Raw genomic sequence first — 8,290 nt, 5'->3', positions numbered from 1 at the left:
GCTGCCAGAAGGTAAGTTATTATGGAGTGACGTATCTGTGCAACCATCTGCATCTAGCTGCTGAAAAGGGTGCAGCAACATTGCTGTTCACTCCTGTTGATATGCTTGTGGCTATCTATTACTATCTAGAAAAATCTTCCAAACGACACAAGGAATTAAAGGGGGTACAAATACTAACAAACACAGCACAACACAAGATTTTGAAGCATGTGTGTACCAGATGGCTTTACGGCATTGGTGACTGCAGAGTTCCAATGTGATGTAGTCACTCCGCCACCAGGAATTTTGAAGTGTATGCAGTAACCCAACAGTAACTGTGTTGAAGCATCTGTTTGTGCAACAGTTTTGTTTCAGCGATGCAGGGTTCACAGTTTGTGTTTTTGCGTCCAGGATGTATTTTGTACTCACTGGACCCGGAAAAAGTAAGATTATGTAACCTGCCCCCCCGATTGCATTCCTGTGATTATCTGCTACTATGACTGGTAACAAGGGCTTCAAGTTCTTCTTAATCACTACTGTGAAAACAGGAATGGAACTACAGGTTGTCTTTTAGTATTTGGGGTGTTTTTTTAAAAGAATCCAAAAACACCAATTCAACATTGTGATGTGTGAAGCTTTTTATTTAAAAAAAAAAAATTTACTTGCATTAATCATTTTTTACTTATTTCAGAATCATCAATGAACAGAGAGAAGGCAATCAATGAGTGGAACGAGTTCAAGCATCTGATAAGAGAGTACAAAGCTCATGCAAGAGAGCTTCATCTTGTTAGCAATATCGATTACTTTCTATATTGCCATGGAAATATTGCACATGAACTTCTCCGGTAATTATTTCCCTGATGTGGATGATGTGTACTGAAACTAGGCCAATAATGAATAATTCCCAATTATCCATTTTCAGATCCTGTTGGATAATGTTTCCATGTGATGGCTAGGGAGGCGGGAAATGGCCATCCGGCTGATGCGTGCGTTTTTTGGTACTCCAGTGATTATGGAACGTGTGGCTCGGGGAGAGCAGATTATAATGTTGTTGGTAAGCACCCTTCAAATGATAGTCATAATCATATAAAAATCAATAGATAAATGACTAACTATCATTGAAGACTGAGTTCCGCAGTCTATTATCACCTGGGAATATATTTTAAGTGAGACCTCAATATCAGTATGAAAGGGACCAAAGAACAAAATGGGTTAGAGTTAATTAGCCAGTGATCCAAGAATTGAAGATGAACCCCTCCCACTTTTATTGCTTTAATTAGGGATGACCATCATAATTTCATGTTGCCCCTTTTGCTACAAAAGATTATTTTCTGGAAAGAACTCATCAACAGAAGTATTTTGGTGGTTAAATGGTCAAAATCGGTCAAAAACTTTTCGAATTATGAATTTTCAAAGTTTCCCATTCTGACCGGTCATTGGAGCGAAATAAATTGACAAAGTCTAAATATAGCAATGTGAGCAAAATTGGTATAAGCATATATTTACCCTTTTATATTTCTTTATTTTAATATATATGCAAACATGAAACAAGCATATTGTGAAAGTATCAAAGGGGTTTCTTATGAAATGGCACTTTACTAGTCAATAGCATTAAGTATTTCTTCAAACCGAGGCACTGAAATCATGCTTTTAGAAAACATTTGCCAAAAATCATCCATAATGGCCAAAGTGGCACAAAATCAAAAGTCCAGTGTGAACTTTTTTTCCACAACAATATACACTACACATAAGAAAAATACTAATGTACTACAAGGGATTTTCAACATAGGAATCCAAACAATCAAGTACCAACATGCACAGCTTTATCCTGATATCACTTCTGGGGTTTTAACAAAATGTTTAACCTCGATTGTGATTGGCAGCAGCATAAGGTATCTCTTTGATAGCTGATAATGCCCAGCCATTCAGCAAATGGCTAATAACAGACCTTGATAGGCTTGAATGAATACTGTCATGTGCTACAAAACCATCACATCCAGGGCCTGGTCACACCATATGCTACAGAGAGCACAGTACTTTAACAATGGAGTGAAAGACTCATTATTGATTAGGCGCAGTATTTTAAAAGTACAGCTCCTGTGCGTGTATAGCAGCAAGTCAGTGCAGATGGTATAAATATAAGAAAATGTTTAGGGTTGAGATCAGGTGAATAATACAACAAATGAGCATGAAACTTCGCATTTATGTTCAGAAAGGTGTCTATTTAACATGATTGAAAGGTGTTTGGAAATTCCAAAGGGAAGCTGGTGATTTAATTTTTAACTCGAGATCTACTTGTCCGCTTTTTTTTTCCTTTTTACAGAGGGTATGATAGAGGTAATAACAACAACTCTGCCAAATTACAGCTCAGTAGGTCAAGGTGTTCACCTGATCTTTTTCATCTGAATATTTTGTGCCATTCTGAGCAGTGCTGCACTGGGCCACTGGCAATTAAAGCGCACTGTGGCGATTGACCAATTTTGACTCACACTTACAGAAAAACCAAATAAGTTATGATGCTGTAATTTGCAGGATAGTTACAAAACATAATTGGCATTAACATCTCCAATTTTTACAGAAAAATTATGAAAAATAAAAGAATGAGCTCAATTTAGAAATGTCTGTGCAAGCAGTGCACAGTTGAGCTCCCTGCATGTCTATGGGAGTGTTCTAATCAAGTTGATGGTTCATTGGTCATCCCTACTTTAATCAGAGAAGATGATAAAAGAGGAGGTCGCTCGCTGCCCACATCAAATAAATAATGTGTGCATCCGCCTATTGATGGAAACAATGATCTAATCCGATTGATCAACTAATACGACAAGTGGCTGTGCGAGTCACGACTGTCTAGCTCTAAACGACGCATGCCCTGATATCAATTTGTTACGTCAGTTGACCGCGAATTATAATTTCTGTATTGTTTGGCATGACTGGCTGCTAAGTTTGACCCGATATCCCTGTGAAAAAGACTCGCATTTTGGATCCAAATAGCATTTTTGGACACGTTTGGACACAAAACGGGAGTATATGGAGAAACTGACACGAGTTTGAATTACTGATTACACTGGTTTTAAGTTTCCGTAAACTGCCGCAAATATTCAAATAGTTATCATTTAAATTTCTTTTCCTTTGACCTTATATTAATTTGTCTGGAAAATTAATTATGCTTGACTTTCCATAACTTAACAATTTTTTGATTTTTTTAAATGGCAGTTGCGATATATATAATGCTTTTTCACTCGTTTAAAAATCATGGTCACCCTGGTTAGTATTATTTTTTTTTAAGAAAAAAAGCATGATTTGACTGCAAAATTGGGACTTCAACGATGTACTTCCGTGTGTGGAATATTTTCTCCACTAGAGAGAACTACCAAATCAGACGAGCGTGTGGCGGATGAACAGATTACCACAAAGGAAGTTTCAAGTGGTGTTTTAAGTACCCCAAACAAAGAAAAGTGAATAGAGGTTAACTGTGGGTAATCGGATTATATGTTCGAGCGATCTCCTCTTTTCTCATCTTCTCTGCTTTAATTTAGGAAATTGCATAGAAATGATATATATATTCACCCAAACATTAATTGAAATGTGGCGTATATTTGAAAAAGATATTGTCAATCACAGAGTAAAACATTTTGTATTCAATCTATAGGCAAGTCTCGACTAGTCTCTTCCCTGGCTGCAATTTGATATACTTTTGATACACCACTGTTGATACGTATGAAAAATGTATGAAATAAAAAGTATTTGAATTGGAACCCTCATTTCATACACTTTTATGTATCAAAACTGTATCAAATTAACATTGCATACACATTTTATACATATAAAAAGTGTATCAAATGCCAAGATAATGTATCAAAAAAGTATCAAATGAAATGTATCATTTCATTTCATACATATTGATACATAATTATATCAAAAGTGTATCAAATATGTAACTGTATCAAATCAGGGTTCCAATTTAAACTGTATCAAATTAGTATTGAAATTTTTATCCTTTCATTTCATACACATTTCATACATAATTTATATCAAAAGTGTATCGAATATGTTACTGTATCAAATCAGGGTTCCAATTTAAACTGTATCAAATTAGCATTGAAATTTTTATCCTTTCATTTCATACATATTTCATACATAATTATATCAAAAGTGTATGAAATATGTAACTGTATCAAATCAGGGTTCCAATTTAAACTGTATCAAATTAGCGTTGAAATTTTTATCCTTTCATTTTATACACATTTCATACATAATTTATATCAAAAGTGTATGAAATATGTAACTGTATCAAATCAGGGTTCCAATTTAAACTGTATCAAATTAGATTTGAATTTTTATCCTTTCATTTCATACACATTTCATACATAATTATATCAAAAGTGTATGAAATATGTAACTGTATCAAATCAGGGTTCCAATTTAAACTGTATCAAATTAGCGTTGAAATTTTTATCCTTTCATTTTATACACATTTCATACATAATTTATATCAAAAGTGTATGAAATATGTAACTGTATCAAATCAGGGTTCCAATATAAACTGTATCAAATTAGCGTTGAAATTCTTATCCTTTCATTTCATACACATTTTATACATAATTAGGCCTATATCAAAAGTGTATCAAATCAGCGTTCTAATGCTGGCCAGCCGGACCGCCCTATTTTTGATACATGCCGTTTGATACACTTTTGATATAGTTTTCTGATACACTTTTGATACAGTTTTTTTGATACACTTTTGATAGTTTTTTTGATACACTTTTGATACATTTTTTGATACACATTTGATACAGTTTTTGATACACTTTTGATATAGTTTTGATACACTTTTGATACAGTTTTTGATACAGTTTTGATACAGTTTTTATACACTTTTGATACAGTTTTTCAAATTTCAAAATTGGTCCAATCAAGCTCAAATTCAACAAGAATTATTTTTACATTATCTAAACATATTTGCAAACATTAATGACCCCAAAGCTTAAAGTGAAGAGGTCAAAGGTCAAATTTTGAAATTAGTCTAATCAAGCTCAAATTCAACACTGCCCTCTACTGCCAATGCTGACCTCTAGCACTTTCCCCCATCACGGAACAGCTCAATGCACTTCCCCCTATCAACGTTCAAAATTACAACGCAATAGGACAAATGTGTGAGAATGTATTGCAAAAAAGAAGCAAAACCCAACCAAAATGGAACATACATACATCAGAGGGCCTGCTTGGAAAGCAGTGCTTGTCACTGAAGTTGTTACCCTCAAAAAAGAGACAAAAAGGCTACCAATAACAACAAGATTCAGCAGGGTTTTTTACTATACAGGCATGTGCTATATTCATGCTTAATAATATATACATAGAGGCCCTATATATAATATATAGTAAGCTTACCTTATCAGAACAAAGTCAATAAAATATCCTCTTTAATCACAGTCCCTGATTACAACTACATTGTAACCTAATGTGCAGTCTACAAGCATGTTTGTATCTTCATCATGAACACCATAATTTGCTCTAAAATACAGTACATTTCCAAATGCAAATCCTGGTGTTAACTGCATGCATGCCACATGGGCAAATTTGAAAATGATGAGTCATTATCTAGACATGTGATCAGTTATTGATACAGTTTTGATACACTGCAAAAGGTCAGTTTATTAAAGCCCAATTTGATACACTTTTGATATACCTCTAGCCACCCAAAATAAACTAAGTCCAATTTAATACGCTTTTGATACACTGTTGGCAGCCAGAATTTGACTAAGTCCAATTTGATACACTTTTGATATACATCTAGCACCAAAAATGAACTAAGTTCATTTTGATACACTTTACATATACTAAAAAACTGCAAAATCCAATTTGATACACTTTTGATACACCACAAGCATGGCCAAAATTAACTAAGTTCAAATTCGATACACTTTTGATACATTTTTGATACAGTTAGGTGGTATTTGATACAGTTTTGATACCCTATATTTTCAGTTGATACATTTTCAATACACCCTTTGTATATCAAAACTGTATCAAATTGCCGTTTGATACAGTTTTAATACACTTTGATACACTTTTGATACACTTCTTGCTGTATAGAATTTCTGCTAGGGTTGCCAATTACAATGTACAACGATAGTGTTAAATCAGTGATTTCAAAACAAAAGATATGCCTAGTCCACAGAAATACCATGGTAAAGAGTTCTTGTTTTGATCAGTTTGAAGTTTAAAAAAAAGTATTATATCCATCGAAAATAGGACAAGCTAAGCAGCAAAAATGGGTCGATGCTTTGTTGAAGAATGCAATCATTACTCTACAAGAGAAGAGTAGAGTTATTGACCTTTAGTACCATAAAGTTTATTTGGTAGGCCTGCCAGGCTTTGAAGACTATTTTGTCTTTGTGCTACTGGTGCAAACACTAAGCATCTGTGGTGGTACAAATGTTAGTAACCCCTTTCTTTGATAATACATGATGGCACACACAGGTGATGATTGCAACCTGCTTGTAGTGCAGTGCAATATATTCAAAAATTGTTTGCACCTAATTGATATGGTAGTTAATCCTGTTACATCACTACTTCTACGGCAAATTGAAAAAGATATCGTCAATCACAGGACGGAAAAGGTGATCCCAAAGGATTCAAAACCTTCTTAAGAGACAATGATCTACCTATGGGTCTCATACCAAGATATCGAGGCAACCGTCTTCATGTTCTATTTCACATCTGTGGAAGTTTATTGAACGCCACCAACTGTTTCTCAATTTCTTGATTCAAAGTATTAAGAAAGACTTTGACAGTGAGATTGGAATCTTGGAAATGAAAGCACTTGGCCTGATTGGAAAGTTACTTACAGGTCCATGGATGCAGGTGTTTCATGTGTCTGCAAATAATTGGATTAGCCAGGTGGATGGAATTTCAGTGGTGAAAGTGGTGTTATCCAAATTGAAGGAAGCAGCAGCTGATCCAAAATCTCTTTTGACTCAAACTTCTTTGGTAGGCCCCTTAGTGAAAGCGATCCTGCTCTGAAAGAGTTACGGGCAGAACCATCAGATATGGATCTGTTTTGTAAGATGATTACGGCATGCTTATCAGCCACTGTGGTGGTCTTGGAACAACAGTATCAGCGCTACTTCGTGACAATTGTCACAGAACAGTTGCCCAAAGAGACCCAATCAGCCAGGGCCCATAATATAGATGCCGAGGAGATCATGGGATGTTCAGCGCTAGGAAAGAAAGGGCCAAAAAATGCCAACATGAACTTTCTTTCTGCCAAAATGAGGACAAGAAAGAACAAGGTTGCCTGTTGAAAAACGAGACTTAGGTAGAAAAGGTAGAGAGCGTAAAGCAAATGTGTAGGAAGGCATTCTTTTTCCTCAGCAACAACAATGATACAGAAGAGAGTAAAATTCTCAATAAAATCAATATATTTTGAATATGCTATTTTACGTTTTGTAAGTCTTATCTAATTCTTGGAATCTTGGATTGTCGTTACTATGAAAATATGATGATGATGATTTTTATGTAATTTAAGTTTCAACATTAAACATCATGTTGTAGCTCTTTTACTTTAACGGTCATTTTTGAACAATCTTAGCATCCTTAACAACGGCAACTGACTGCACTAAAATGGAGAACATTGAAGGGGTTACGGAAATATATTTTCAATCAATAGCTAAGCTAACGATTTGCATAAGAATGTTTTGCAAGGTATAGGAGGTGTGATTGGGAGGGGAGTTCAGTCTATCAACCGAAGCTCGGTGCTCCCCAATATATGTGTATATTAATGTTTTATTGCAGGTATGCAAGGAGGGGCGGGGCGGGATTGAAAATGCTTTATTCACGGTTGAGTTCACGAATTAGGGAATAAGAGATCATCTCTGAAGTTGCAGCCGAAATAACAGGCTTTAAGCTGCACAAATTTCAAGTAGCCACCTTAAAAGGTATACTGGACAGCAAAGATGTGTCTGTTGCAGTTCCAACGGGTAAAATTTCATGCAGTTTAGTGTAGAACTAGAAGATTAAATTTTAACTTACAAGTAATACAACAAATAATGTTACAGTAACTTACATGAATCTAGGCTAGGCCTATACTTGCTGACTGAGAAGAACAGCACTTAATAATTTTAAGAGTGTACACTGCATAAAAACAGAAGTGGGGTTCTAATTAAATAATGCAATTGCCTCACAATCCTAAAAACAGACCGGTAATCTGATTAGTGAGGCAGTGATGTCATTGTGCACATAGTTATTGACCGCAGCTTCAAACAGGTCAAATTGCTGTTGTACACAGACATGCTGCATAGCATGTTCGCAC

The sequence above is a fragment of the Amphiura filiformis genome, chromosome 9 (genome assembly GCF_039555335.1).
Source record: "Amphiura filiformis chromosome 9, Afil_fr2py, whole genome shotgun sequence".
NCBI lineage: Eukaryota > Metazoa > Echinodermata > Ophiuroidea > Amphilepidida > Amphiuridae > Amphiura > Amphiura filiformis.
This window is presented reverse-complemented; position numbering follows the sequence as displayed.